Source organism: Emys orbicularis, chromosome 1 (assembly GCF_028017835.1).
Source record: "Emys orbicularis isolate rEmyOrb1 chromosome 1, rEmyOrb1.hap1, whole genome shotgun sequence".
Classification (NCBI taxonomy): Eukaryota; Metazoa; Chordata; order Testudines; family Emydidae; genus Emys; species Emys orbicularis.
In genome coordinates, this window is record NC_088683.1 from 292,338,277 (window position 1) to 292,351,263 (window position 12,987).

Sequence of the window (12,987 nt, forward strand, 5' to 3'; positions counted from 1 at the left end):
AGGATGGGGCATGGACAAGGCTAAGGGGGCTGGAAGAAGGCCCAGGCAAGGCTTGGGGCAGGAACAGGAACCAGACCAAGAGCAGGCTGGTCTGTCACACTGTGAAGTAGCAGGAGGACTCATGGCCAGGTAGTGCTGTTGCACCAACCAACTTGCAGCACTGGCAGGGTCAGTAAAATACCTCTGTGTGGAGGTCATCTGACCCAGTCCCTGCCCATGGATAGGCTGCTGCAGCATGTCTGAAGGCTGAGGCATTGCAGACTCTGCTTACAGGCTGAGTCCCTGCAGCTGAGTTACTGGTGCATGCCTGAGTGATGAGTCATTGCAGGCTCTGTTGGAGGGGTGAAGCATGGCAGCTGAGCTAACAGACCTGGTCTGGCTATGGGTTTGCCTAACACAAGTTCTATCTAGTTCAGTATCCTGTCTCTGACAATAGTCAGTAGAGGAGAAGGATAGTGCTCATCCATTATATGAAGGGGTTCAGGGATACCAGAACAAGTGATGATCCTGATATTTTTTTTTTAAAATCTGTAATCTGTTTGTAAACTCCTTAATGGTAAATATAATATACAAATTTATAACGAAGGGGAAAATATATGCTTCAAATTTAACTTTGGCTAAATTAGCAAGAACAACTTTGGATTTCAATGGGAGTTTCACCTCTTATGTCAGGAATTAATTTGGTCCTTTGAATATAGCCTTCTTACTGCAGCATTACTGTATTTTATAACTAATTCTTTAGAATGCTTTGTACAATGAGATCCACCTGGAAAGTAAGTAGAAATGTTATTTAAATGAAAGAAGCTTTTATAGTTACAAATGCTACGCTAAGCAATAGGGGGCTCTAGTTAACTTTGGGGTTTACTCATATCAAACCAGCATTCAACTGATAAATTAGAAAAAAAAGTTTAGGAATTGAATGTGTATGTATTTAGGTGACAATGGGAAACAAATATTATATAGCTTAATGATTTACAGTAACTTATTCTTCTAATTTGCCTTCTGTATTCACTAGAGTAAGACATAGATGCTGCCATAGTTTATTCATTACAGAGAATATGTGAACCTGTTTAATCCTGTAATCATAGAATTATACAAATGTAGAGCTGGAAAGGACCTTGAATGTCTATACTAATGTTACCCTTGGAAGTAGGAAGAGTAGATTGCCTTAAGAAAGATACTTGACAACAAAAGGCCATGAACTGATGAATTGAAATGCCCTGCACAGAATTGTATCCTAGTGTTTCTTGAATAGTTTTGATAAAGGGCACTGTGTTCCTTTCAATTTTCTTCAAGTCTTGCATTCTCTTACACTACCAATGCCACCAAGCATACACATCTGTGCATATACAGGATAGAGAATGCTGATTCCCCACCCCCCACACACTGATGGTGAACGAATAAATAGCCTTCTAAAACAATGAGTGATTAATTTAATTCTTTTCCCAAAAAATACAGCTGATTGTTCCACCCATCTGTGTGGGATATTAACTATACTAGATTTCTTTTAAGTAATTAATTGGGATTTTTTACATTAATAAAAAGGATGCATATCCAAAATATCTAGATGCCTCTGACACCACTTACAAGAATAGAAAAAAATTAAACAGCAGCTTAACTCTGACTGACAAAAAATATTAAGCCCCCTATAAAACCTAAACTGCAGAATTACCTTCCTTTCCACACAGATATAACATCCAACAAAACCCACTGTCTGCAACAGCTCACAAGAACAGGATGACCAGGGAGGGGAATTTGGTCCAGAACTGAGGCACCTCTGAACTGCGTACATACTACCACCATCATCTTTTTTTTTAATACAAAAGGTATCCAGTTGATCACAGCTGCAGCATGGTGGCATGTAGGGAGTAGCAATCTCTCATGTAGAAAGGTCCCAAGATATCTATAGCATTATAGGTTAAACCTAACTCTTTAAAATTGAAGACAGTTGGCAGTTTTTCAAAGAGACTTTATTAAGGGCACAAGAGCAAACTATCCCACTGTGTAGGAAACATAGGCATTATGGCAAGAGGCTTAACCAGGAGATCTTCAATGATCTAAAATTAAAAAAAAAAAAAAAGAGTCCTACAAAAAGTGGAAACTTGGTCAAACCACAAAGGATGAATATAAACAAATAACACAAGTATGTAGGGAGAACATTAGAAAAGCCAAGGCACAAAATGAGATAAAACTAGCTAGGGACATAAAAGGAAACAAGAAAACATTCTACAAATATATTAAAAGCAAGAGGAAGACCAAGGATAAAGTAGGCCTGTTACTCAATGATGGAGGAAAGACAATAACAGAAAATGTGGAAATGGCAGAGGTGCTTAATGACTTCTTTGTTTCGGTTTTCACCAAGAAGGTTGGTGGTGATGGGACGTCTAAAATAGTGAATGCCAGTGAGAATGAGGTAGGATCAGAGTCTAAAATAGGGAAAGAACAAGTCAAAAATTACTTAGACAATTTAGATGTCTTCAAATCACCAAGGCCTGATGAAATGCATCCTGGAATACACAAGGAGCTGACTGAGGAGATATCTGAGCCATTAGCAATTATCTTTGAAAAGTCATGGAAGACGGGAGACATTCAGAAGACTGGAAAAGGGCAAATATAGCGCCCATCTATAAAAAGGGAAATAAGAGCAACCTGGGGAATTACAGACCAGTCAGCTTAACTTCTGTACCTGGAAAGATAATGGAGCAAATAATTAAGCAATCAGTTTGCAAACACCTAGAAGATAATAAGGTGATAAGTAACAGTCAGCATGGATTTGTCAAGAGCAACTCTTGTCAAAGCAACCTGTTATCTTTCTTTGACAGGGTAACAAGCCTTGTAGATGGGGGGAAGCGGTAGATGTGGAATATCTTTCCTTTAGTAAGGTTTTTGATACTGTCTCCCATGACCTTTCTATAAAAAAAACTAGGGAAATACAACCTAGATGGAGCTACTGTAAGCTGAGTGCATAACTGGTTGGAAAATCATTCCCAGAGAGTAGTTATCAGTGGTTCACAGTCATGCTGGAAGGGCATAACGAGTGGGGTCCCGCAGGGATCGGTTCTGGGTCCAGTTTTGTTCAATAACTTCAGCAATGATTTAGATAATGGCATAGAGAGTACACTTATAAAGCTTTCGGATGATAGCAAGCTGGGAGGGATTGCAAGTGCTTTGGAAGATAGGATTATAGTTCAAAATGATTGGGACAAACTGGAGAAATGGTCTGAAGTAAATAGGATGAAATTCAATAAGGACAAATGCAAAGTACTCCACTTAGGAAGGAACAATCAGTTGCACACCTACAAAATGGGAAATGACTGCCTAGGAAGGAGTACTGCGGAAAAAGATCTGGGCGTCATAGTGGATCACAAGCTAAATATGAGTCAACATTGTAACGCTGTCGCAAAAATAGCAAACATCATTCTGGGATGTATTAGCAGGAGTATTGTAAGCAAAACATGAGAAGAATTCTTCTGCTCTCCTCTGCTGTGAGTAGGCCTCAACTGGAGTATTGTGTCCATTTCTGGGTGCCACATTCCAAGAAAGATGTGGACACATTGGAGAAAGTCCAGAGAAGACAAAAAAATGATTAAAGGTCTAGAAAACATGACCTATGAGGGAAGATTGAAAAAAATTGGGTTTGTTTAGTCTGGAGAAGAGAAGACTGAGAGGGGACTTGATAACCGTTTTCAAGTACATAAAAGGTTGCTACAAGGAGGAGAGAGAAAAAATGTTGTTTTTAACCTCTGAGGATAGGACAGAAGCATTGTGCTTAAATTGCAGCAAGGGCGGTTTAGGTTGGAGATTAGGAAAAACGTCCTAGCTGTCACAGTGGTTAAGCACTGGAATAAATTGCCTAGGGAGGTGATTGAATCTCCATCATTGGGGATTTTTTAAGAGCAAGTTGGCCAAACACCTCTCAAGGATAGTCTAGATCAGGGATCGGCAACCTCTGGCACGCGGCTCACCAGGGTAAGCACCCTGGAGGGCCGGGTCAGTTTGTTTATCTGCCACGTCGGCAGGTTCAGCTGATTGCGGCTCCCATTGGCCGCGGTTCACCGTCCCAGGCCAATGGGGGCGGCGGGAAGCCACGGCCAGTACATCGCTCACCCACGCTGCTTCCCACCACCCCCATTGGCCTGCAACGGCGAACCGCAGGCAGTGGGAGCCGCGATCGGCCGAACCTGCCGACGCGGCAGGTAAACAAACTGGCCTGGCCCACCAGGGTGCTTACCCTGGCGAGCCACGTGCCAGAGGTTGCCGACCCCTGGTCTAGATAATAGTCCTGCCTTGAGTGCAGGAGACTGGACTAGATGATCGCTTGAGATCCCTTCCAGTTCTATGATTCTATGAAAATCAATCCAGAAGCAAACAGACAGCCATTGCAGCTCATGGATCATGTGTTGCCACAAGGAAGCACAGTCCAATAAGCAAATTACTGCATTCTGCAGTGACTAAAGTTTCTGGATTGATGTAAAGTATAGCCTTATGTAAAGCACATTTCCTCATGGCCATGAGTTGACAAAGGCATGGATCATGATAACAAAGACAGCATTCAAAAGAAACAGTTACAATTTCATGGTAATAAAACCATTCCAGGATGCTAATGCTATAATACTAGCCAACCAGTGTTGGGGATCTAACACACTCCACAGAATGTGCCCCTGAGTAATGCATGGTGGGGAAAAATCTGAGGTCTTATATGGGCAACATAGCAAATTTTCTATTTGTTTAACAGTCTTGAATGGGAGCTAAAGGAAATGAGCAATCGAGTACAGTTCGAAAAAGTAGTTTCCTAGAATGAAAAACGTAAATTCAAAGCAGGAGTTTATGTTGAAATGACTACAGGAAATGACATGTATAACATTGGGGAAGGGAGTAATTATGGATGAACACCATTTTCTGTTTAATCTGAAAATCAAAGACTTACTAGAAGTCCTGTATTACCTCTCAATTGCATCAACAGCTCACCAGAACAGAATCTCTTGAAAAAGTATAATATAATTGGTTATGTTATAGTGAAACTGAAGTTTTAAACCGTTAAGGGTCAAGTGTTGCAATCCTTGCACACCCAAAGGCAAGGGGATTTATTCTATTTCTGATCTTGCAATCGACTCCACATGGGTGGACCCATATGTAGGTCAGTGTGGCTCCACAAGAGTTCCCCTGTTCCCTCAGAGGTTTTTTCGGGATCATCGCCTAAAAAGGTAAGAATTTGAGAAGAAAATGTATTAAAACCAATGACAGTTATTCAGAGAACAGGGCTAACAAAGGAAAGAAGGGTCTAGGGAATATTTATTCCATAGTCCTCAACCCTTGTATAACAAGGTAATACAAATTATATCAATATTCATTATAAGGAGGCATCCTACAGACTGACATTTTTATTTCTGCATAATCAATGCACATAAAATTTGACACAAATAGAACTATAATTTAGAGTAGTAATTAGAATCCATTAAATTTTCTATTGATTGTTTCCCATACATTTTTTATTCATTTTAATTAATGTAATACAAAATGAGATTCTGAGCCACAGTTAATTTGTTTTTGACCAGACTGGAGCTGTTGGTCAGGTGCCTTATTGCATTTTGTATAGCTGGTGGGGGGGGGGGGGGAAGGAAGCAGTAACTAAAAATGAAGCCCCATTAAGAAATTTTGATTGAGTACTTAGATCGTCTCATTTTCAGCATCAAATTATCAAAGAATGCAGATCATTTTTTTGTGTTAAAAGTTAGTATTTACTGAACTTCTTTACAGCTTTTCCTCTTTGACCATCCTGAAGCATTTGACATCAAGCAAAATTTTTAAAAGCAACTAGGATCCTAACTACCATTTTTAACATTGACTTAGTCACTTAGAGTTAGTTTTACAAAGTACTTAGGGACCTAGTCAGATGCTGAAAAGTTCCTAAGCAGTGCCTAACTCCTGTTGAAGGTAACACTTTATAAAAACAAAGCCATGGAGGGTTACACCACTTCCCATCATCAGATTTGTGCACAAAAGGCAAATTGAAGTCCATTTTTAAAAGGATAAGAGCCCCCCCAATCACATCTGCAATTTGGAAGTTTCAGGTCCCCGTTTAAAGTTAGTCACATATAACTTTTGCCCTTATCATAGGATTCTTAACCATGGAGATGAAATCTCTGCATTTAGTTTTTAAGAAGAGCTATCAAACTTCAGCATACCCATATCCCCAGGTATCTAAAGCCATTTGTCTGTTTCCTTGATAGGTTCACCTTGAAACCACATAATAGTTCATACTATGCCATTAAAAAAATCCTAGGTGTCTGCAGCAAAATGGCCACATTAGTTATGTAAAGTAATATATCATCTGTGAACAAGATCAATTTGTACGCACTCAAGCCTATTTTAATCCCACTAATGCCCAGGTTGTCCCTTATGGCTATTGCAAGTGTCTTAGTTGTTACCGTGAATGGGGAGGAGGAGGGGCAGGGGAGATGGAAGTCATTCTTTCCTTGTCTGCTTTCCCAAAGTAAATGGTTCTGAAATAATATCATTTATCTTCAATGTTGCCTTTGGGTTCTTTTACAAAGGCCATAGTCACTAACAAAAAAAGCCTAGCTGCAGCACTATTGCCTCTTTATGGCAAAAGGAATCTCTCAAATCACTCTGTCAAAAGCCTTCTCTTAGAGCAGTGTTTCCCAAAGTTGGGACGCCGCTTGTGTAGGGAAAGCCCCTGGCTGGCTGGGCCGGTGGTTCGCTGCTCCAGGCCAGTGGGAGCTGCTGGAAGCGGCGGCCAGTACGTCCCTCGGCCCACGCCACTTCCTGCAGCCCCCATTGGCCTGGAGCAGCTTTCCCTACACAAGCAGTGTCCTAAGTTTGGGAAACACTGTCTTAGAGGAGTGGCAGATACGCTGGAGGGTAGGGATAGGATACAGAGGGACCTAGACAAATTAGAGGATTGGGCCAAAAGAAACCTGATGAGGTTCAACAAGGACAAGTGCAGAGTCCTGCACTTAGGACGGAAGAATCCCATGCACTGCTACAGACTAGGGACCGAATGGCTAGGAAGCCGTTCTGCAGAAAAGGACCTAGGGGTTACAGTGGACGAGAAGCTGGATATGAGTCAACAGTGTGCCCTTGTTGCCAAGAAGGCTAACGGCATTTTGGGCTGTATAAGTAGGGGCATTGCCAGCAGATCAAGGGACGTGATCATTCCCCTCTATTCGACATTGGTGAGGCCTCATCTTGAGTACTGTGTCCAGTTTTGGGCCCCACACTACAAGAAGAATGTGGAAAAATTGGAAAGAGTCCAACAGAGGTCAACAAAAATGATTAGGGGGCTTATGAGGAGAGGCTGAGGGAACTGGGATTGTTTAGTCTGCAGAAGAGAAGAATGAGGGGGGATTTGATAGCTGCTTTCAACTACCTGAAAGGGTGTTCCAAAGAGGATGGATCTAGACTGTTCTCAGTGGTACCTGATGACAGAACAAGGAGTAATGGTCTCAAGTTGCAGCGGGGGAGGTTTAGGTTGGATATTAGGAAAAACTTTTTCACTAGGAGGGTGGTAAAGCACTGGAATGGGTTACCTAGGGAGGTGCTGGAATCTCCTTCCTTAGAGGTTTTTAAGGTCAGGCTTGCAAAGCCCTGGCTGGGATGATTTAGTTGGGAATTGGTCCTGCTTTGAGCAGGGGGTTGGACTAGATGACCTCCTGAGGTCCCTTCCAACCCTGATATTCTATGATCTATGATTCTAGAGGATTGTGACTTGCAGTTCACAAAGCTTCCAGGTCTTGGCCAGTGGCTTCAATGTAATTTGCATAGTGTTGGAGGGGGACTGTATAAGAAAAGGAGATTTAGGCTTTGATTTTCTAATATTGCTTTCTTTATGCCTTTCCAAACCTGTACATTTTCCTCTACTGTGTTCCACATTCCTCAGTTTCCTCCATTCCTGTAGGTCAGGGGTCGGCAACCTTTCAGAAGTGGTGTGCCGAGTCTTCATTTATTCACTCTAATTTAAGGTTTCACATGCCATTTTAGAAGGTCTCTTTCTATAAGTCTATAGTATATAACTAAACTATTGTTGTATGTAAAGTAATTAAGATTTTTAAAATGTTTCAGAAGCTTCATTTAAAATTAAATTAAAATGCAGAGCCCCCCGGACTGGTGGCCAGGACCCAAGCAGTGTGAGTGCCACTAAAAATCAGCTCGCGTGCTGTCTTCGGCATGCGTGCCATAGGTTGCCTACCCCTGCTGTAGGTGCTGTGAGAGAATTTCACATCTGAAGACAGTCAGAATGTGCCTGTCTTTAAGTCACTCATCAGCATTGTGTTCCACCTAGAGAAAATGAGGGGGGTGTGGGCCATGCACCCATCTGGAGGTGTTCCACTGTTGAACAGAATAAGGATACCTCCCCTGATCAGCAATTGACTCCTTATTCTGTCCATGTTTCATAAGTGAGTGAAGGAGAGGAATGAACTGCTAGAAAACTACAGAATGGCTTCTGTGGGTTATGGGACCAGAGGTTGCTGCTGGGAGGTCAGAAGATGCTAGCAAATGAGCAGGGGTAAAACTCTCAAACTGTGGGACTCCTTGTTCAGCTGCTTTGGTGTTTGCATTAACTGGTGTTTGCAAATATTCATGTGAGCAAAATTTCATTCTCTAGAATACTTGTGTAAAGGAAGTTTTACATGCATATGTGTCCATATGCCAATACTTATGTGAATCTATAGTTGCATGAGCATTCACACTGTAAGTGTTCATGTTGGTCTCTTGATAACTGTTTCTTTGTATAGAAGTCATCCAGTTAGGGAGCACAAACAATGCAATATTCCTTAGGTGATCATTCACAAAATGCAATTCTGAATAGCACCTACTTGAAGCAATAGTTGCAGCAAGTTATTCATGATCAGTCTTTAGCTGAAATATGTTAATATAAATCCTTTGTTGAATAAGTTTGAGTAATAAATATATTCATTTTTTTAAAAAAGCCTATTGATGTATAGTTTTAATAGAAGATGGCTATACTGATCAAATAAATTGTTAGCTCTAAATAGTTTGTTCAGTGTTTTTTTGGTAGAATGCCTTGAATTTCACTGACTGCTTTCTCGTTGTGTGATGTCATGACAGTTGGAAACAGCTGAGGTGTTCAAGCAGATAGTTTTCTAATTTAATTGTGAGAGGTCTTGTGTCAGCTCATTCTAGATGGAGGATCCTGCAACCTGGAATGCACCTCCCCACTTCCGTCTGCTCACTTTTCCAAGCCTTAATTATTTTACACATGCAGGGAAGAATTGTTTGAATCTGGGGTAATGATCAAAGGTTTTAGTCTTTAGATGTTAGTCCTATTTTGGAATTTGTTTAGTATCTTTGCATATTTTTAGATCTTTTGATGGGTACATTTTAACTAATTCTAGTGAGGAGCAATTGTTTTAGTTCCCTGTTATATCAAGCCCTTATTGTTTTAAAAGAGAGGAAGGAGAGAAGGTCAGAAATTTACATTCCATGCTATGGCTAATGCATTTTGTTTTTTATAACAAAAGGTAAAGTGGTGGGTTTTCCTTTAAATATAATTCTAGTGCTGTTTTATTTTAAGATGCCAAAACATTTTTCAGAATTGTTCAATAGTAGGTGATAGAATTAATACTTGTTGTAGATTTTTTTCCCCTTAGTATGACAGTGAACACAAAACTTGGATGTGGAAAAACATGAAGTTATCTAATAGTGATAACTATTACTTTAAACAGCAAGATTAATATGCATTTTAATTTTTGCCGTATATTTTTAAATGTTTTGATCAGTACAGTAAAAGTAAAATCAAAGTGCTAGTTTCTTAGCATGCTTTTTCAGAAAGTACCTTAAATATTGTACTTTTGCATGTATTAATTTTCATAGTTTCCTATTTATTTCTTCCCCAATGACCTCTAATTTGTAATCTTTATAATTTAGGTAATGTTTTGTAGTGGTACTCTCATTAGGATGATGCAACATTGCATGTTTTCTACTTATTGGTGTTTGAGATGTATAACTAAATCTAGAAGATAAAGCATGAACTGTGAAATTATAACTAAAAATGGAATATAATTATTGAAATTATGGCATTTTGGTTAATGTCAAGTGTTGTATCAGATTTAATATCTGGCCTTTTTTATCTCAAAAACCTTTATGATCTAAAAAGTCCATGCTTGTATATTATAACTTGAGTTAAATGTACCCTGAAGTCCTCACATGTTAAGCCTTTTTTTAATGATAGCTGTGAACAAACATTCTAAAATTTGGAGGTTTGGACCCCATTCCTGCAAATACTCATGTATGACAAGTTGTCCCATTGAAGCCAGTGAATCGAGGCCTTTACAGTCATATAATAATAATCTAGGGTCTCAGTCCTGTACTACTGAAGCCAGTGGGAGCTTTGACATTGTGATATAGAGATCTTTAGTCCAATATATCAAAAATATTTTCTAGGTTTCCACTTCCTTCAGCCCTTTGTCAGGCCCAATCTTACTTTACTTCTCTTATCTAATTGAATCTATAATATTTTTATGAGATGTGTCACTGTATCTAAGTGATGAAACACTGACATCCACTGAAATCCTTGAGACACCTACCCATGGACACCAGCTTCCCCTTGTCTTTAGTAATTTCATAAATTGTGGCATTTAAGTCATCACCATGAGCATTGCATAAGGGAGGCTGTGCCATCCATATTTCAAATCTTTGTGACTAATATTACTCTGAACTCTATCATTATATCGGGGAGGGATAGCTCAGTGGTTTGAGCATTGGCCTGCTAAACCCAGATTTGTGAGTTCAATCCTTGAGGGCGCCACTTAGGGATCTGGGGCAAAATCAGTACTTGGTCCTGCTAGTGAAGGCAGGGGTTTAGACTTGATGACCTCTCAGGGTCCCTTCCAGTTCTAGGAGATAGAATATCTCCATATTTTATTATTATTATCTTTTGTTAGTTATATGTGTAAACCTTCTGCCAGGTGGAATCAGCAGTAACCAGGGCTGGGTTCAATATCTAGGGGTTCCTTCTCAACAATACAACACATAGAACCAGCTCGAGCCCCCACCCAGTAACCTGGGAAAATTGCATACTGCCCCAGGTGCCTCTATGAGGCAATACTTCCCCTCTCACAAGCACAGAGTCTAAGGGTAGACTCTACCAGATCGGCGGGTAGTGATCGATCTATCGGGGATCGATTTATCGCATCTAGTGTAGACGCGATAAATCGATCCCCGATTGCTCTGCCGTTGACTCTGGAACTCCACTGCGGCGAGAGTCAGAAGCGGAGTCGATGGGGGAGCGGTGGCCGTCGATCCCGCACCGCGAGGACATGAAGTTAGTGATTCTAAGTCGATCTAAGATACGTCGACTTCAGCTACGCTATTCTAGTAGCTGAAGTTGCGTATCTTAGATCGATCCCCCCTAGTGTAGACCAGGCCTGAGTGTAGGGAGTCACCCAACATTGAATAGGGAAAATGCCGTAAGCAGGAGTCATAAACATAAAACCATGAGTAGGGCACCCACCCCAGAGTGTGTGGAGCAGTGTCTTCTGATTCATGTTCTTGAGTTCTGCAACCAACATTTCCTTTACTGTGCCCCTCTCTGATCCTTCACCACACCCCACTCACAGTGGTTGTCCTGGTCAGTGAGGACTCAGGGTTGAGAGGTGCATATGTGCGAGTTCACCTCCCACCCGAGGCAGGGAGAAGGCATTGTGATTGCGCTGCCATCTGAGCACTTGCTGTGGCTGGCCGCCCCACCATTCCGCTCCACAGGCTGCCCTGCCAGCTGCTGCTCTGCACACAGTCACCTATCGCCTGCTTTTATACTGTGACCTCTGTAGGTCAGTCTCTTGAGGTTTCCCCCCAACTCTTAGTGATTTTCAGTTGTCAGTGATTGTCAGCTACCAGCGGAGGAACTTAAGTGGGCTGGGCAGAAATGCCTTCCCAGCAACAAGTGATTTCTGCTTTAGTGAGCATTTAACAAAACAAAAGACTCCTAATGGAGCCTTACTTAGTTCTGTCTTTTAAACAGTGGGGAGGAGCAGGTTAAACCAAGCCTGGAGCTCTGAGATAGAGACCATCTCCTGGCATTGACACCTGTCCCCCGCTTATCTTCACTGGGTCTGGCATTCAATCCCCTGGCTTAGCTAGTTCCTTTCAGTTGAGGGTGACCCCTCAATCAGGACAGGCTAAGCAAAGTTCTGCTCCCCTTTGCTCATACAATAAAGATAACAACATTGATAACAACATTTCACAACCCCTACATTCAGTACTAAAGTGATTTGTAACCCAACACCAGCCAAAGTTGATCACTTTGGGCAACACAGCTCTGTCTGCTGGATATCTAGGAAGAGTAGGTGTGTTCCTGTAAATATATTCTGCTCCTGAAGGCTTTTCCCCTCCCCAGGTAGCTGTCAAAGGAGAGCTCATTCAGACCCTGCTTACATATATTTAGAAAAATATTATAATAATTATTTTGAAAATCAGATTTTAATAATGCAAGATGCTTTAAAGGTTAAGACTGCGTATAACTTAAAAGGTTTTCTTGAAGACTTAATAGTTCCATGGCATTAATTTCAGAGTTTGAAGACTGAGCATGAAAACAGTTAAAATATTACCTTCCATAAGTCCTCCATACCATCCCCTCTTCTGTCCTCCATTCAGCCTGGCCTAAAAAATACCCACTCACTTTTTTTTGTGTTTTTTTTTTTTTTTTTAAGTCTGAAAATTACATTTTGCCAACTTGAGGTTCTATAAGAGCCCGAAAGACTCTAAGCCAAACCGCAAGCATTTGATTTGCCTGATAGACATATTTTAAGTATAGGAACAATTTTAAAAATTCCCGTTGTGTGACCTTGCTTCTGCACATCTGCAACCATCCAGCTCGGTACTACCTACAAATTGGCTGTTGATGTCCAATGGAGAGTTAACTCTGATTCCCATATGCCACCAAGGCAGGCTTCTGCAATAATAAATGTTGATGTTAAGGTTGTCATCTGACCATCATACAGCTGT

General features: G+C 41.0%; 1 protein-coding gene across 2 annotated transcripts in view; it reads left to right on the plus strand.

Annotated features, from left to right (window-relative positions):
• Nucleotides 1-12,987, plus strand: part of KLHL1 (kelch like family member 1) — a 442,456-nt gene that overhangs the window by 184,096 nt on the left and 245,373 nt on the right. The window lies entirely within an intron of this gene.